Raw genomic sequence first — 19,165 nt, forward strand, 5'->3', positions numbered from 1 at the left:
TTTCCACTATTGCCACCCTTAAAACATCAATTGGAATGGAAAACCTACTGGGATAATAGTATATGTGCATATAGAGGAGACCAAATCATATTCATTCATGCACTTTGATAAAAAATAAGATCAAGATGAAAGCATTCACACCAAGATGTGGCATATCATGGCCTCCTTTATTTTAGGAAGTTGGCTTATCTACTCCCAAAATGAGTGCGTACGCCTTCTGATAAAGAAATTCATGTTTCCTAGATGTACTATGATACACAAATGATTTCACCTTCCTGTAAGACACCCAATTCAACATGATGTGCTCTGATACACCATGTCTCACCTTCCCGGAAGACACCCAATTCATTATAAGTGCTTGAATTTTTGGATGCTACCACTCTGTAGCAGTTTCATCGTTGTGAGTGCAAGCATCACATTCCCATACATTAGAAGAATTCAAGTTTTTATTTTTTTTTCAAAATAGTTAACAATTTATGTTGATCAACAAGTACTAAAAGGGTAAAAATACTCTTATTTGGGAACAGATACGAGCACAATAGAAGACTTACATAAAGGTTTTAACAACGTCATTATAGAGACTTGCATGTCACATGGGTTTTACTCTTATTTGGGAACAGACACGAGTGCAATAGAAGACTTACATAAAGGTTTTAACAACGTCATTATAGAGACTTGCATATCACATGGGTTGTAAAAACCTCAGAGACTAATGAACTTTAAGGGGTAAAAATATCAACATAAAATAACAACACATGATTTTCCAGTAAACTACATCCTGAGCTAATCTTGTTCTGGCACAACTAATGATAGAGACAAAAACAAAAGGCTTCGACACAAGTTACTGCAAGATATTTGCAATCCCTAAAACTATCTGCCAACACAACATTATTACGTGAATTCCAGCCTCAACCATTCTTGTAACTCCATATCTACTACCAAAGACAAAAACCAAAACATGTGGAAATAAAAGGATTGAATCACCTGAAGCGATGTATCCATAAGAGCCAGCCACCATGGACAGTGAATCCTCCTGGCCCAACTTGCGAAGAATCCTTGCCACACCAAAAGCGATCTTGGCTTCGAACTCTGCATTCAGCAAGATGTTGGTTGATTTGATATCCTTCTGCATTATAGGAGGGGAGCATTCATGATACATATAACACAGCCCACGGGCAGCACTTACTACAATCTTATGACAAACAGGCCACTACAACAATTCTCTTGATGAACCATTCCCATTCCCATTCAGGAAATCAAATAAGTTTCCATTGGGCACAAATTCGTAGACCAGTAGCTTTCAGTCATCGCTTGAAATGTTTCACAAAAACTTCACCACATTGTTATGCCTCATCCTACCGCTCACCATCTCCATCTCTGCGTTGAATTCCTTTTCTTCCTGGCCCCATACTTTCATTGTCGGTTGCTGCAGATTTCCTTTATGGCAGCCACTTCTACGCTATCCAACATCCCCTTGTATATTGGTATGCTGCCTCCAGAGCCAATCACGTTGTTCTATGTGAGATTTTTTGTGATCTCGGCTCGTCGAATCTCAGCCCGTGGAATGATATTTTATTCCATCGATAATCTGGCATCAGTGAGATAATACAAGCGGAATATTAGAATCTCGCAAATTATAGCTGCTGCAGAGCAGACTTATCTGGAAAAATATCAACATATGCCAAGGTTCCCGTGCTTTAAAAAGTTAGTTCCGTAATCCCAAAGCTCCATTGCCTCACAACCCTTTATTACCGAGAAAACTAAAACCACACAACCCTTCATTACCGAGAAAACTATTTTTGTAAGCCGCATTTTTCAGAATAGGCGGAATAACACCGCACAACTGGTTCTCAGATAGATTAAGAACGTATGGTCTTAAATTCTCCAATTCTAAAGGGATCCTCCCATCTAACATATTGTTGGAAACATTGAGGATCTTCAGATTATGAAGGGATCCCAAGGCTACAGGAATCGAACCTGTGAGCTGATTATTTGAAATATTCAAAGAAGAGAACGGCTGCCATGATATAATATATTTGGGTATTTCCAGAGAACAAGTTATGATCAAGGAAGAGTATACTAAGCAAACTCAACCCCGTCAGCTCCTCCAGGATACTTCCAGACAATCTATTATTGGATTCTTTGAAAATACTTAGAAATAGATGTCATCCAATTTCTGCAGGAATGTTTCTGCTGAATCGATTTTTGGAGATATCCAAGAACGAAAGATTTGAATTGGAAATCTCCCGAGAAATTCAACCTTCAAAACTATTTTCAGAAAGATGCAACGCTTGTATATTTGGAGAATTCCACACGCCTAATGGCACTTTCCCGCTCAGTCATTTATCATTAAGACCTTGTGCCACTAATGTCGTTCAAGAGGCCAGAGACAAGGAAAGGGTTCCATTCAAATTATGCGATGAAACATACAAAGTTACCAGCATTCCACCCTTGCATATATTCTGTAGTATAGGTCCCCATAAATTGTTGAATGAATCGTCTACCCTGATGAGCTTCGAATTCGATCCCAGATTCCACGACACAGTCACAGTCCAGTGAGCTTGTTTTCAATCCGCAAGTCGTTCAGATATCGAAGTCGGTCGAGCTGCAGAGGAACGAGTTTGGAAAGCTGATTTCTAAAGAGAATTAATTTCTTCAAATATGTCAAAAAGTATTTTACACATGCATTAATTTCCACATGTTTGGCATGTTGGAAAGGCATAGAAATTAAACATACAATTCACCCAAAACAAGTGAGCTATGGCTTTTTATTGATCACATAAAACTTGATACTTACAATGAACCCAGTGAAAGGTATTTAACCTTTTCCAACTAGTGACTCGCTTAAAATATCTTAACAAGAAACCACACACTAAAAGTCGTTTATCACTTAACTCGACTTGACTCAATGTTCAATGTTTCAACACTGAGTTAACCGAATCTCTATTTTTAGCCAATTCCTCATGCAGGGGTATTTAGTTCATTTTAACACTCCATCTTAATTACGACCACTAAACTAAGACATGATTCATGAAAACTCAAACATGCCTACTGGTCTATGTCTCAGCTAGGCTTACAACACCCAAGTTTCTTCTATGAAACTCAAACACATCTTTTGCTAATGACTTAGTAAATATATCAACAGTTGATCACTAGATTTTCAAAGCTTCAAGTGAACTCCATTGCTCACAAGTTTTATAATAAAGTGATATCTAGTATCAATATTCTTGCTCTTTTGATGAGACACACTATTCTTGGATAGTGCAATCGTTGAGGTGTTGTCACAGTATATTGTTGTTGATCATTGTTGTTTCTGCTTGAATCCATCAAATACTCTTCTTAGCCACACTGCTTGACATGCTGCCGATGTTATTGCTACATATTCTGCTTCTGCTGACAAAAGTGTCACAATGGGTTGCTTCTTAGATGCCCATGAAATCACACCTGAACCGAGATGAAACACAAAACCAGAAGTGCTCTTCCTATCATCCAAACTTCCTGCAAAATCACTATCTGTGTATCCAATCAAATCTTTTTTTTCTTTTCTTTCATACATTATGCCACAATCTCTAGTTCCTGCTATGTATCTCAGAATTCTTTTTCTTGCACTCCAATGTGTGTCTTTTGGAGTCTCCATAATCTCGAAATCAAAGTCACTCCTTGCATGATATCCGGCCTTATAGATGTGAGATACATGAGGCTACCAACCAATCTTTTGAGTACAGTTGGATTGACATCTAATCCTACATCATCCTTGCATAACTTTATACCTGTTGCAGCTGGTGTAGGGACATGTTTGCAATTTTCCATCGTGAATCTTTCAACAAATCTTTGGCATATTTATTTTGACAAATAAAAATTCCTTTTTCAGATTATTCAACTTCTATGCCAAGAAAATATTTCATGAGACCAAGATCTGTCATCTCAAATTCTTTCATCATGGATGTTTTAAATCCATCTAACTCAAAATCACCTGTAAAAATCATGTCATCAACATATAAGAAAATAATCAAAATCTGTCCATGCTCATTTACCTTTGAGTACAAGGTAGGCTCAATGTTTCTTTTGCAAAATCCATTCTTGATCATGTAGCTATCAATTTTACTAGACCAAGCTCTAGGCACTTGCTTCAGTCCATAGAGTGCTTTCTTCAACCTGTAAACTTTATCTTCGTTACCTTCAACTTCTTAACCTGGAGACTACTGCACATAAATTTCTTCTTCTAGAATTCCATTCAAGAAGGTTGATTTCACATCCATCTGAAATACTTTCCACTTTTTTTGAGCTACTATGGCTATAACCGCTCTTATAGTATCCAATCCAGCTACCGGAGAAAATGTTTCTTCAAATTTTATTCCTGGTTGTTGCAAGAATCCTTTGTCTACAAGTCGTGCTTTAAATCTATCAATTTCACCTTTCTCATTCAACTTTGTCTTATGCACCCACTTCACACCAATGAGATTTTTGTCCTTTGGTAAATTGTCAAACCAGGAGGTAACTCCTCAAATCAAAGCATATTATTCATTCAGGTTATTCATTATTATATACAAGAGGGAGTGACTGTTCAATTCATCTCCTGGTGACTCTCCATCTTTTGTATTATTTATTTACATTAATTATAGTTGTATACCCAATCCCTATGATTAGGTGTCAACATTCCCCCTCTTAATCTGAAGGGATGTTGGTGAGTCCAAGCATCGTTCTGAATCTTTTAAGCTTTTCTCTTCCAAGCGCTTTGGTGAAGATGTTTGCAATTTTCTCGTTAGTGGAACAATGGTGGAGATGGATTGTTTTTGCCTCAACATGATGATGAATCAGATAATATTTAGTATTGATGTGCTTCGTTCGATCATGGAACTTTGGGTTCTTGGCCAACATTATTGCCAAGGTATTGTCAATCATGAGAGGAGTTGATTGTACTTGTTTTACTTGCAAATCTTCAAGAATTTTCTTGACCCACACAATTTCTTTTGCTGCCTCAGCTGCTGCCACTTACTCTGCCTCTATTGTGGAATCTGTTGGAACTGATTGTTTTCATGATCTCCAGGAGATAGCTCATGATCCAAAGCTCATAGCATAACCTGAAGTAGATACCCGAGTTTCTTTGTCTCCATCGAAGTCTGAATTAGAGTATCCAATCAAGCTGAAGTCGTCCACTTGTGTATATTTGATTCCAAAGTTTTGAGTTCCCTTCAAGTACTTTAGAACTCTTTTTGTAGTAGACCAATGTCCCTCACAAGGCTTTTGCATAAACCTGGAGAGGATTCCAACAATAAACAAAATGTCTGGTCTGGTAGTAGTTAGGTAGTTGAGACTTCCTACAAGTTGCCTATACTTTATTGCATCTCAAATTCTTTTTCTTTAGTGAATGTGAGCTTTAAGTTTTGTTCCATTGGAGTAGTCAGAGGATTGCATTCAGTCATGCCAAACTTGTTCAATAGATCTCCAATGTACTTTTTTTGAGAAAGGAATATGGACTTCGGATGTTGAGTTACTTCAATACCAAGATAGTAATGAACATAGCCCAAATTAGTCATTTTAGAACCTTTCCTCAATTCCTTCTTTATGGATGCAATGTAGCTTTCATTGTTCCTTGTCATCAAAAGATCATTTACATATACCACAAGATATACAATTGTTTTACCAACCTTCTTGACAAACAAATTTGCATCATCAAGATCATAATGTTTGAAATTGAGTTTCAGAAGATGCTTAGTTAGTTTTTCATACTAGGCTCGCGGTGCTTGTTTGAGGCTATACAAGGATTTCACAAGTTTGCATACTTTATGTTCATGTCCTTTCACAGGAAATCCTTTAGGCTGAGACATAAAAACATTCTCTTTTAGATCTCCATTCAAGATTCAAAGAAATTTTTTCATCCATTTGATGGACTTTCCAACCATTCTGAGCTACTAGGACAAAGAGTGTCCAGATGGTAGCCCATTTTGCTGTGGGGGAAAAAGTCTCCTCATAATCGACCCCTTCCTTCTATGAAAAACCTTTTGCCACAAGCCTGGCTTTGTGCTTGTCAAGTGAGCCATCAGATTTATACTTGTTCTTGTAGACCCACTTGCATCCAATTGGTTTGGTTCACAATGGAGGATCAACCAGCTTCCAAGTGCCATTCTTTATCAGAGCATCATACTCCTTTTGCATCGCTTCTTTCTATTCATCATGAGAAGAAGCTTCTTTGAAGGAAGTTGGTTCAAAATCTGTAGACAAATTCAATTCACAATCATAAGAAACATCCATATCAATAGGTGAATCAAAGTCATCTACATCACCTCCATTTTGCCGGTTTGAATTTCTAGTTCCTGTCTTTCCAACCTCATAAGGATGAACACTTTCAAGTGTCTTTGTCAGCCACTTTGGGGGACCTTTCTCAGATGGTCCAGGATGCTCCCTTGATTGAGTTGGGACTGAATCAAGCTTGATTCTCCCAATTCTATCAATCACATCACTCAAAGTATCATTCGTTGTTGGAGTTTCATGTGGAGGAGAGAGTGCTTCAGAAGAACATTCCACAGGTTGATATAGTATAGGAATCCCCCCTTCAAGATGTGGAATCTGATTATCAAATTCTTGAAATGATTTTTCATTTGTGAATCTATCCAAGCGATCAAGTTGCCACTCAACAACATTGTCAGTTTTGGATGATTCAAGAAAGATTACATCTCTATATACAACAAACTTTTTATTGAGTTCATCATAGAGATGGTATGCTTTGGAGGTGTTTGAATACCCCAGGAAGATACACTTACGACTTCTTGCACCAAGTTTGTTTCTATGTACCTTTGGTATCAAGGCATAACATGTGGAACCAAAGACCCTGAGATGCTTTACCGAAGGAATGTGCCCATACCACATTTCATAAGGAGTCTTGTTTCTAATAGAATTAGATGGACATCTATTCTTTACATATACAACACATAGAACTACATTAGCCCAAAAAATCAATTTTACATTTTTGAAAAACATCATGGAGTGTACCATATTTAAGATTGTCCTATTCATTCTTTCAGCTACTCCATTCTGTTGGGGATTATAAGGCACAGTTGTTTGATGTTTGATCCCATGTTGGTGAAGATAGTTTTCAAATTCATTTGAAGTGTATTCTTTTCCATTATTAGTTTGAATAGAGCCAATATGAGATTGTGCATCATTTTCAATCCATGTATGAAAGTTCTTGAATGTTTGAAAAGCATTAGATTTGTTCTTCAATAAATAAACCCAACACATTCTGGTGTAGTCATCAATAAATGTCATCATATATTTATTTCCATTTGTAGAAGGAATAGGCATTGGGCCACATAAATTTGAATGAATGAGTTCAAGTTTTCTATGTGCTCTTGAATGTGAATCATGAAAACATTGTTTTCTATGCTTTCCTAGAATGCAAGCATCACATTGCTTAAGTTTCCTAGGAATTGCAGGCAAACCAGTAACACCATTTTTTTTCAACAAGTGGAGGCTGTCATAGTTCAAGTGTCCAAATCTAGCATGCCATAATAAACTTGATGGAAATGTACCTTCTTCATAATGAGAATTGTATGAGAAATTTTGTGCATGAGTAGAGGTACCCTGCATCTTGAGAAGCCTTTCTTCTTCTATCCCCGTCATGACAAGTGAGTGGTATGAAGCTTTTCTCACCTCAAGATTGCCATCAAACATATGAATGGAGTGTCCTTTCTGGCGGATGTGGACCAAGGAAAACAAGTTTCTCCTCAGCTGTGGGAGATATAGAACATGATGCAGAAGAAAGTCTGGAAGACCAGGCAATTTAAGCCTAATTATGCCAAGCCTCGACGACTTGAGTTTTGATTTGTCTGCAAAGTATACTGCTCCATCAACATTGTTAGTAAATTCTTCAAAAAAATCTTTTCTAAAATTCATGTGGCAAGTTGCTCCTGAATCAAGCCGCCAATCATTTTTCCAAGAGGCAAGTGAAGCATTAAATAAGTCTCCATTTACTCGAATATTATAGTGTGCCACAACATAGTGAGCGGATTCAGGTGCTTTACCTTTGTATTTGTCATTAGTTTTACCTTTGGGTTGGTTTCTTTCCTGCTCAATTCTGTCCCAAGGTAGCTTGCATGTGGATGCATCATGTGATCCATCTCTTTTGTAGCGTATGCAATGCAAATCTGAATTTTCTCCTTGAGAGTGTCTGCCCCCCCTGCCTCTGAAATTTCTTCCTCTTCCTCTTCAACCACCTCTTCCTCTGGAAGAATCTTGAGCAAGATTCTTTTCTCTATGAGCAAGGCACACAGCCTCTTCAGAAGACTCAGGAGTTGTCTTCTTCCCAAAAGCTTTCTCTCTTTTAGCAAATTTTTTCACAAGGGAGTCAAAGGTAATATCTTTGAGGGTGCCATTTTCTCGCAATGACTCAAGATAATTTGAGTAAGTGGGATAAAGTGCCTTCAGAAAAGCTATCAGAGGAATATCCAGGTCAACATTAGTGACTTTGATATCATGCATTATAGATTTTACTTCTGATACAAGAGCAAGAGGATCATTATTTTGTAATTCAAGGGTGAAGAGTTTAATCATGAGTTGAACAACTTCAAGTGCAGAGTGTGAGTCATAGAGTTCCTTCAGTTTTTGTAAGGCTTCGAAAGCATTTGAAAATGGCGAAATATGTCGACTCACCTCTTCATTTACTGATGCTGCAATCAATGAATAAGCCTTGTTGTTCTTATTTTCCCAAATGGTAAACTCCTTGTCTAAGGTCGGTTGTTCTTGCTCTTTGTCTCCGTCTCTAACACACACTCCTTTCCACAACTCATTGAAAATGATGGTGTGTTTTATCTTTCGAGACCACTCAGGATAGTTCTCCTTGCCAGTGAGAACTACTCCCATAATAGATATGATTGAATGCATTGTAAAATTTATGTAATGTGGGAAAAAAAATCGCTCTTCTACTGGTAAAACAATTTGCACTTGGTGTGTAAAAGAAAAAAATTGCGCTGTAGTAAAATATAGTTCTGATATGTATATATCAGAGGTATGGCCAACTTAATGGGAGAGCGCATAAATAAAAAGAACGGGAACATTCACATATGGACTGTGTATTGGTATCCTAGTGGGTATGAGATGGGGTATGGCCGAGGGAAGTGGTGCTGTGTGAGAGGGCCGAGGGTGCTGTGGATGGGGGCTATACAAGCCAACGTTAAAGCACAGAAGCCAAGAATGGAGCGACGAGTGAGGAGTCAAACTATGTATGTCAGCAGTGACGGTTGTAGTGGTAAGGAAGCTGCGGGGTATGGTGATTTTGGGAGCAGCGTTCACCACAGCGATACCACAACGATACCACGGGATATCATAGTTCCGCAGCATTTACCACATCAATATCATGGGATACCATGGGATACAGAAGTTGTTTACCCAAAACTGCCAGCTTGATTTTGATACCATGAGATACCACAGTTGGAGCAGAGCGATATACCACGATTGATAATGTAGGCCAAGAACGCAACAACGAAGACCACGAGATTGCCAAATAGAATTCCAAACAATGTTATATGAAAACAAACATTATATATAATACCGCCACAATATCACAACACAGGAAGCGTTATACCACAACTGTGTATTCTTGGATGGGAGGTATGGTTATGTTGATGAAGCATCAGAGTTGCCAGGCTAGCTAGAATCAGCAGAATAATAGTGAGAGAGATGTCAGTCTGCATAGGATTCAGAACATAGGCAGAATAGGCTGAATAGAAGTTACAAATTAAAGAGGGAAGCCAAAAATGGAGCTGGCTCTGGTACCATGTCAGACCAGGAGGTAACTCCTCAAATCAAATCATATTATTCATTCAGGTTGTTCATTATTATATACAAGAGGGAGTGACTTTTCATTTCATCTCCCGGTCACTCTCCATCTTTTCTATTATTTGTTTACATTAATTACAATTTTTCACCCAATCCCTATGATTAGGTGTCAACATAAATCAATCAAATCCCATGTATCATTCTTTTCAATATCTTCAATTTCTTCATCCATGGCTTGCACCCAATTTTCATCTTTGATTGCTTTTTCAAATGAAGAAGATTGGAATGACAACAATGCAAAATTTGAAATAACATCCAAATCATCATAAATATCTTTCAGACTTCTCATCTTTCTCTTTCCATTGCTTGATTCATCACCTGATTGATTGTTAGGAGAACCAAGATCAATTGATCTACTTGAAAATCCATGTTGCTTGGAAAATCTTGGGGTCCTTGTTGGTGTGTCTCTGTTTGGTCTCTTCACCTATGATTCTTGCAACTCCTTTTCTGCCACATCATCTTCTTCCATCAGCGACACCTGTGAATCAACTATTTTGTCTATACTACCATTCCATGACTCTTTCTCTTTGAACACAACATATCTGTTAATTATGGTCTTCTTGGTGATAGGGTTATACAATTTGTAAGCTTTTGATTCCTCATTATAACCAGCAAATATGCATTTTTCACTTTTATCATCCAATTTACCTCTTTTCTCTTTAGGCACATGTGCATAAGCTACACATCCAAATACTCTGAGATGAGATACGATGCAAGACATACCTGACCATGCTTGTTCTGGTACTTTGTTCATCACACTATTTGTAGGAGATATGTTGATCACATAAGTAACACATGCAATTGCTTCTTCCCAATACTCATTAGACAAGTTTCTACCTTTCAACATGGCAGCTTCTTACCATGTTCATAATTGTCCCGTTATTTCTCTCTGCTACACCATTCTGTTGCGGTGTGTACCTGGTTGTAAAATTTCTTCTGATTCCGTGTTGTTTGTAGTAATCATGGAATGCCTTTGAGTCATATTCTCCACCACGATCTAACCTCAATACCTTTATCTGTCGATCACTTTGGTTCTCTGCTAAGGCTTCGAATTCCTTGAACTGACTCTCTAGTTTTAGCCAACTCCTCATGTGGGAGTAATTAGCTTATTTTAACAAGACAGAGCCATCAAAATTTCAAGAATATTTCCTGCAAAAAGGTTACTGACAATATCATATAGCCCATCTTAGATAAACTACCAAACATTGACAAAATTTTCCCAATGAGATTGCATGCCATTAAAACCAATACTTGTAGGCTCTGTAATTTACGCAATTCCTCCAATATCTCACCATGAGAAATTGGGTTTTTTTCAAATAAAAACTTACCAAATTCATCAAATACCCAAGGAAAGTAGCAATCGTACCATGGAGCAAATTAAAGGCCAAATGCAGTACCTCAATATTGCTTAACATGCCAAACCCAAGAGGAATTCAACCGGAGAAGCGGGCACTGCTTAGACCCAAATACTTCAACTCCTACAATTCAAATATATGATTGGGCAAGGCTTTGATGAATTGATTGTGAGACAAATCAAGAATCTCTAAATGCTTGCACTCCAATATCCCATCTGCAAACGGTCCTCAAAATTCGTTCCATCTGAGGACTAATGTCCTTAGATTCTGAAGCCTGCAAATCACAGAACTCAGTTTCCATGGATGAACGTTTTAGTGAGATTCATTTTTGTGACTACCTTGCTAAAATTAGGTAATTTTGTGCAATGTACCCCATTCCAGAGGCACATATATTCATCAAATTCATTCCACTCACTAAGTGCACTGAGTTCATTGATACATTCAATTTCCTTGATTTGGAAAAGAACCCTACCCTCCAAGAAAACTCCATTTGATGATAGGTTTTTTTTATTTTTTTTCAATCCAAAAAAACGATTTCTTTTCATTTAAAAAGAGAGTACATTCATTGTTGATTCCAAACATTCTACTTTCTATCCTTTCTGTTGTTGTATCCTACAATTTCTGTTTCAAAATTATGTGTATCATCTATATATATTCTTTTTTTGTAAATATTCCTATCTTTTTGTAAGTGTCTTCCCCCTACTATGTATTATAAGTACAAACTTTATTTTCCTATCTATTGTTGTTACCAAAAAGGAATTTTGTTTTCGACCTTTCTGTTCTTTATTTTCAAACATTGTGAGTGTCCTATCTTTACAACATGTAACCATCAAGTTATTCAATCCCTATGTGGAGTTGATGTATCCAACATTCATAAGCCTATCTTGTACATAAGCTGCAAAATGATACTTACCTGTCTCCGAGTCAATTCCTCTCTTGGAGAGAAGATCAACAACTTGATTTTGTTCTCTGTAAATATGGTTGAATGTTATGCTCTGAAAGTTGTTAGACAGGTTCCTAATTCTTGTCATCCAATTAGACAGAATGTGGGGACTGAAATGTGTGTAATCTTTTACCCAGTCAATTATGCTCTTGGCATCACCATGCACAAAAATCGTCTCCAAACCCAGCCACTTTATAAAATTGAGGACCCCCCAAAGCGCAATGACCTCAGCTTTGCTATTTGTCCCTAACCTCCTTGCCCTTAGAAATGATAGAATCAACCTGGTTCTAAAATGATGACACTCCGCAGCCACACCTGCTCTATTGACAAGCCACATCAAAAAATCCTTTAGGAAAGTTGTCTTTTATATCCTTATATATAATCCTCATTTTTTTTTTTCATTTCGACGACAGAGTTAGGGCCATGAGTATCAAGAGAAAGACAAGTGAACCAACAAATGCTGCAATACACTCATCGAGGAAATTATAGGAAATTCTAATATGTTGACACTGTGAGACATTTATTAAAGATTGTGTCGAGAACGACAAATCTGAACAGTGTCACCACAAAAAACCTCACTATATATAATGCCTATCAGCGTAATGATAGAGGATAGTAAGAAAAACCTTGAAAATACTACATCCTTCTTAGCTAAAACGGATAGAGAAATGCATTGTTACGATTCAAATGTTTCCTTCTCAGATGCCCCAATTGGAATTGTAACACTATCTTCTAGTAATATGGATGTCGTCAAGTGTTACTTTTTATTATGGATGTATGAGCTAGATGTTAGGAGTGACCCCAACAAAATCTATTTTCTTGAACAATTAAATTTGGGAATTTTTTATTTAAAAAAAAATGGAGGGTTTGTATTTAATTTCAGGGATCTTATATTTAGAAATTTGGATTAAAAAAATTCAAACTAAAATTTGGAGATTTTGTGTTTGTAATTTGGAAATTTCATATTTAGTGATTTGTAGAAATTCTATATTAAAATTTAAGAATCTTGTACTATTTTTTTTTGTTGATTTGATCTATGGGGAATTGAACCTTGAATCTTATGATTTACATAATACTTCACAACATAACTATTACTAATTAAACTTCCCTTATAAACTAAAAATTTTGTACTATAAATTTCAAATATTTATCTTTTAAATTTGGAAATTCTACCCTTAAAATTTAAAACTTTCATTTAATAATCTCATAAATTCCATATTGAAAACAATGGAATCTTTCATTTTAAGAACATGAAATTTTTGTACTAAGGAAATTTGGGTGTTGTACTCTAAAAACTACAACCTTATTTCCATGGAATATTGAATGAGTGTGAAATCCAAATTAAATAAAATTTTTAATGCCATTATTATTACTCCTTTTTTTCATTATATTAATGGTAAGAAGTTATAATATATTGATTCAAGGTTTTTTTTTGTTATTTTATATATAATGAATTAGTGGTTACATATGTATGTTTTATTTATTTATTTAACAAGACAATAGACAGTATTAAAAATTAATTAAATATAATGATTGAAATTAGATGTTTATGATTTATATTTTGATTTCTGAGAGTGATAATCACATCAAAATTTATTTGTTGGCGCATTTTGAACCAACTAGCGTGGTTTATGTCGGGAGATGGAGAATTAGATCGTGGCATTGATGCCACAATTAGATTCTCCATCTTCAAGAGATGGAGAATTAGATCGTGGCATCGATGCCACAATTAGATTCTCCATCTTGTCATCATGATGAACCACACTGATTGGTTCGAAACTCGTTGACAAATGAATTTTGATGTAATTATCACTGTTTTTTTTTTCTTTTATCATAAATCGTTTTATAATAATTTTGATTTATTTTCTTTCTACATAGCATTATTGAAACATTATCATTAACCTTTATTCTATTATATGTTTGAGTGTATCCCATATAGTTTTGAGGGTTTAATGATAACTTCCCCATCCAAATTCAAATTTCATTATAACATGATATTCTAATAAAAAATTGTGACATGATGTTCTAATGAGAACTTCCTTTATACTTCCTTTATACTGATTATTTTAACTATTTTAACTTTTCCTTAATTCGTGTGAATAGCAAAATAAACTCAAAACAAAAACTTACACCTTCTTACCTATTCTCTAATATTCTAAATGAAGAAGTTTTCTTGTCAATATCTTATTCTCTATTGAACTATTTTGAGTGGAGAAAGTACTGGGCATTTATAAAAGGTCTTACTAAATTATTAAATCAAATATTTTATATTCACGCAGGTAATTGAATTTCACAAATATATGGTTGGATGTTTACTCTCATTTACTAGTTTCTAATTCATATTGGTTAATAAATCTGTTTAAGGGCATTACACTATTCTAATCATCATTGAATCTTTTGCTACATTTTCATGTATTATTTCAGAGTGAGTATATATAAAAGATAACATATGATTGTTAAATATAATTTATTAAATAAGTAAAAGATAGATTATACTAAATTATATCTGAAATTTATATTTTTATAAATTTTATTGTTTATATATATATAGCTTTGAGGGTTTAGTTTAATTGATTGAGTTTTAGTTATTAAAATATTTTTGCTATTAAAAATTTTTAAGTTTAATTTTCTTAGCGCTCTTGAAATTTGTAAAATAAATAAATATTAATTTATTAATTAAAATTTATAATATTTATTATAATATTTAATTTATTTGTTTTTAATTAATTTAAATAATATTATAACTTACTATTTATGTATTACCTTAATATTTATAACTTTTATAATTAACTACTCTAAATATGTAGATTCAATAACTTGAATAGCATACTATTTATTTAAATTAATTTAGTTTATATTTTATTTATATTATATATTTATAACATCATAATTATTCTATTACTCTTATCATTTATGTATTTGTTTAACTTTTATATTTAACTATTATTTAAAATTGATTTAGTTTATAATTATTTTAATATTTATTATTAGTTGGAATAGTCCCTTTGACTTATATATCTAGATATTTATGTGTTTTTATATATTTAATAATTTTTATATTTAACTATTAATTACTCTAACATTTTAGATATATCAACTTTGATAACTAACTATTTATGTAAATTAATTTAGGTTATAATTTATTTTTGAGATATATTTATAAGTGTTTTAAAAAGGGTCCATTTACTTTTAAAAGAATTTAACTACCCAAGTTAATTTTTATTTAAATAATGGTTATTCCCCTAATCCTGTCAAATCTAGCCATTGTCAATATAGTCGTTACTTGGTCTTAGCCGTTGGGGTTTATGCTCTATCTATTTAACATGCAAAGCTCATTCAACTTGTCCTGACGATGAACCACACTTGTTGGCCATTGGGGTTTCTGCTCTATCTATTTAACATGCAAATCATGATCTGCTCATTCAACTTGTCCTGACAATGGACCACACTTTTTGGTTCAAAACACCTCGACAAATGAAATATCTTGCAATTTATGCTAAAAAAACTCTCTTAAAAATAAATAGATATAAATATATATTTTGTAACCTCAAATACTTTAAAATAAATCTTTCTCATCTTTAATATTTATATATATAATATTAATCTCATCTCATCTTATTTTATGAATTTCCTTCTTTCTTCTTTTATACATTTTTATATAACCACAGATTCTTATTATTTTATCACACCAAATATAGAGAAAGAGAATTTAGAAATATCTCATGTAAATATGTATGCAAATTCATTAAATTATAATATATTTAAATGTATCGTCATGCTTAAGCTTTTGCAAATTATGAATTTTCATGAGCTCATTGCAATTTATGACGTACTTATCTAGTTCTAATAAAGATATATATTATTTTAATTATATAAATATTAAAATAATAATAACAATAATAATAATAAAATTATATAAATATTAAAATAATAATAACAATAATAATAAAATTAAATATAATTAGGAAAATAATTTTTTAAATTTTAAAGAATATATTAAAAAATCATAATAATCAATATTAATTGACCAAGATTTATTTTAATCTTGGATTTATTAAATGCTAAGAGGGATTAAATCACTTGAATCATAAAATTTATAAAGTGAAATATTTGAGGAAATATTTTCACTTCAACAAGTTTGTTCTCTCTTAGCGTTTGATATATCAAGAATTAAGATGAATCTAGATTGGTTTTAGTGATAAGCAATCATACAAAATTTGTATATAATCAACATTAATGATATATATATATATATATATATATATATATAGATATATATATATATATGATTAATTTAATAATTTTGTAATTTATAATTTACTCAGATTCTTCACTGGTTGAAAAAAATAAAAAGTATTATAAAAAAAATTAATGTCCAACTATTCTCTTTATTTTTTGACATTTTTATTCCTCACATAATTGGTAAATAATCAATATGTACATGTATATGAATCTCATAATTTTAAATTTACCAATTTCCCCAATTTGCTAAATATACAAATAATATTATTCAAAACTATTTTAAAATTTAGGTGACAAATAAGTCCAATAAAAAAATTAGGTTGAAAAAAAACAAAGTAACAATGTATACATTGAAATCAATGTACATGAATAAAGAGTATTATAAAAAAACATAATGCCTAACTATTTTCTTTATTTTTTGACATTTTTATTAGTCACATAATTTGTAGATAATCAATATATACATGTATATAAATCTCATTATTTTAAATTTACCAGTTCCCTGATTGGCTAAATATACAAAGATTATTATTCAAAAAAAAAAAAAGTTTGAAAAAAAACAAAGTAACAATGTGTACATTGAGATCAATGTATATGTTAATTTGTGTTTCAATTTGAATGTCAATTTTCATTTTGATTTTGATTTTTATTTTTATTTTGATTTCTATTCAATTTTTAAAGTATTGATTTATGTGCATTAATTAATAAATGATAAAAAATTACACTAAAATCAATGCACAATGTATTTGAAATTAATAGATTGATTTTAGTTTATATGTTGATTTGTCAATTTTAATTTATATTTCAATTTTTGTGTTAACTTTTATTTTTATATTTATTTATATGTTAAAATCTATTTTTATTATAGTTTATATTCAAATTTTAATGGATTGATTTCAATGTACATTTAACAATAAAATGATATAAAGGTATACTGAAATTAATGCATAAATAAATGTATATTAAAATCAATACATTGATTTTAATTTACTTGTTTCAATTTGTATGCTCATCTCTATTTCTATTTTTATTCTACTTATAATGCATCCAATTAAATGTGCATTCTTATTGAAATTAATCTGTTGATTTTAGTGTATGCGTTTGGTGCAAACAAAGATACCTTGCTTCTATTATGAATAATTTTATAATATGTATTTAAAATCCATTAAATATTAATTAATTTTCTAACATATTTTTTTTATTCAATTCATTTTTAAAACAAAAAATCAAAGCCCCCAAGGGGCAGCTCCAATGTTAATTACCATGAAAATGAAGCGCTATGTGCGAGGAGGTTTCAGGTTCAAATCCTCTTGATTCACCTAAAGGTTATAGTAGTAGCGGCTAAATAAATCCCATGTCTATATATATATATATATATATATATATATATAGATAGATATATGGTGAATCTTATTTCCTTTGAAAAAAGTCATTGTTTACATCAAAATTTTGATCAGACTTTGCAGTCTCTCACTAAGGAGACTAGATCATAACCAAAAAAACACTCTCCATAGAGAACACAATGAGATATCAATACAAAAATACATCATGAAAGCCAAAATATAACTAGAGTGTTGGCCTAGGATGTTGTAACTAGTAGTATTTATAACATAGAAGACATAAAAATAAACATGATATAGCTAAGTTGAGGGATTTAAGTCCTAAACTTAACCTCAATGGGCTACTTTGGGTTAGGAGTAGCTTTTCCTTCCACAAGGGGTACACCAAGATGTCTCTATTTTGTCCATTATGTGGTCCAAGTCACTCAAATGGTGATGTAAGTGCTCCAAGGAAAGGATTGCATCCTCTTGATTGTCTTGGTAATCCACAATCCAATAAGAACCTCATATGCCAATATAGGTTAATAGTTTGCATGTACTAGTTAAAACAACCCATGATGAGGCCTATGTCATGAATCTAGTCATCCCATCCCACCAGGAACTCCGTATCTAGGAGGGATTTTTTTGAGTGAAGGCTTCCCTCTTAGCCTGAGAAATTTACTCATGGATATGGCTTGGAATTAGGTTCCAAAAAAGGCCAAAAAAATCATATAACCAGTTAGGAATGCATGTATGCCTCTTGTGGGCTCGCTCGTGATAGTGTGTAGCCCCCCTATGATCCCACACTCACTAACGAGGCATGGGAATGAAAGGTAATGAACTGATAGTCTAGAGAAAAGGTCTACGAAAGGTGATGAAATTAAAAGAGTAGAGGAGCTACCACACAAAATATGATTCAGATTGGACACTTATTCTAAATGAGGGATAAACTAGAAATACTTCCATACAGGCTAACAAAATTGAGAGGAGGTTAGGGATTAAACAACTCAACTTTTTCCAACGCACTGAAAATTTTGTAAAAGGGTATTACTATGATTTACTAAAGAAATGAGTGATTGCATAATTGAAATAACAAGCAAGGTGTAACACCCCACCCCACATTTACCTAGTTTAACATACTTACCAGGGTAAACATTTGCTTAGAGTTACTATGCATGACCCAACTTCCAAGATGCAGTTATGATAATGGGGTCTAACTTGTTAGTACATGTTATTCATTTTTACAAACATGTTTTAACCATGATATTTGTAAGTCATGTATGTATAGTTTGTTCGTTGTTTACATTATTTTCACAGATGATCATCAAGAAGGCTTGTTTCCCTCTTATACTAGCTGCAAAAATCACATGTTAGCCCATGCATTAACATAAATAATCAAAATCCTGTTAAACCATGGAATGGATCCATAATAAGAGCACATCATATATTAATAAATACAACATTCATGTAGC

This window comes from Pinus tabuliformis, chromosome 5_2, assembly GCF_031772625.1.
Source record: "Pinus tabuliformis cultivar Carrire ecotype Pingquan chromosome 5_2, CPIR1, whole genome shotgun sequence".
Classification (NCBI taxonomy): Eukaryota; Viridiplantae; Streptophyta; class Pinopsida; order Pinales; family Pinaceae; genus Pinus; species Pinus tabuliformis.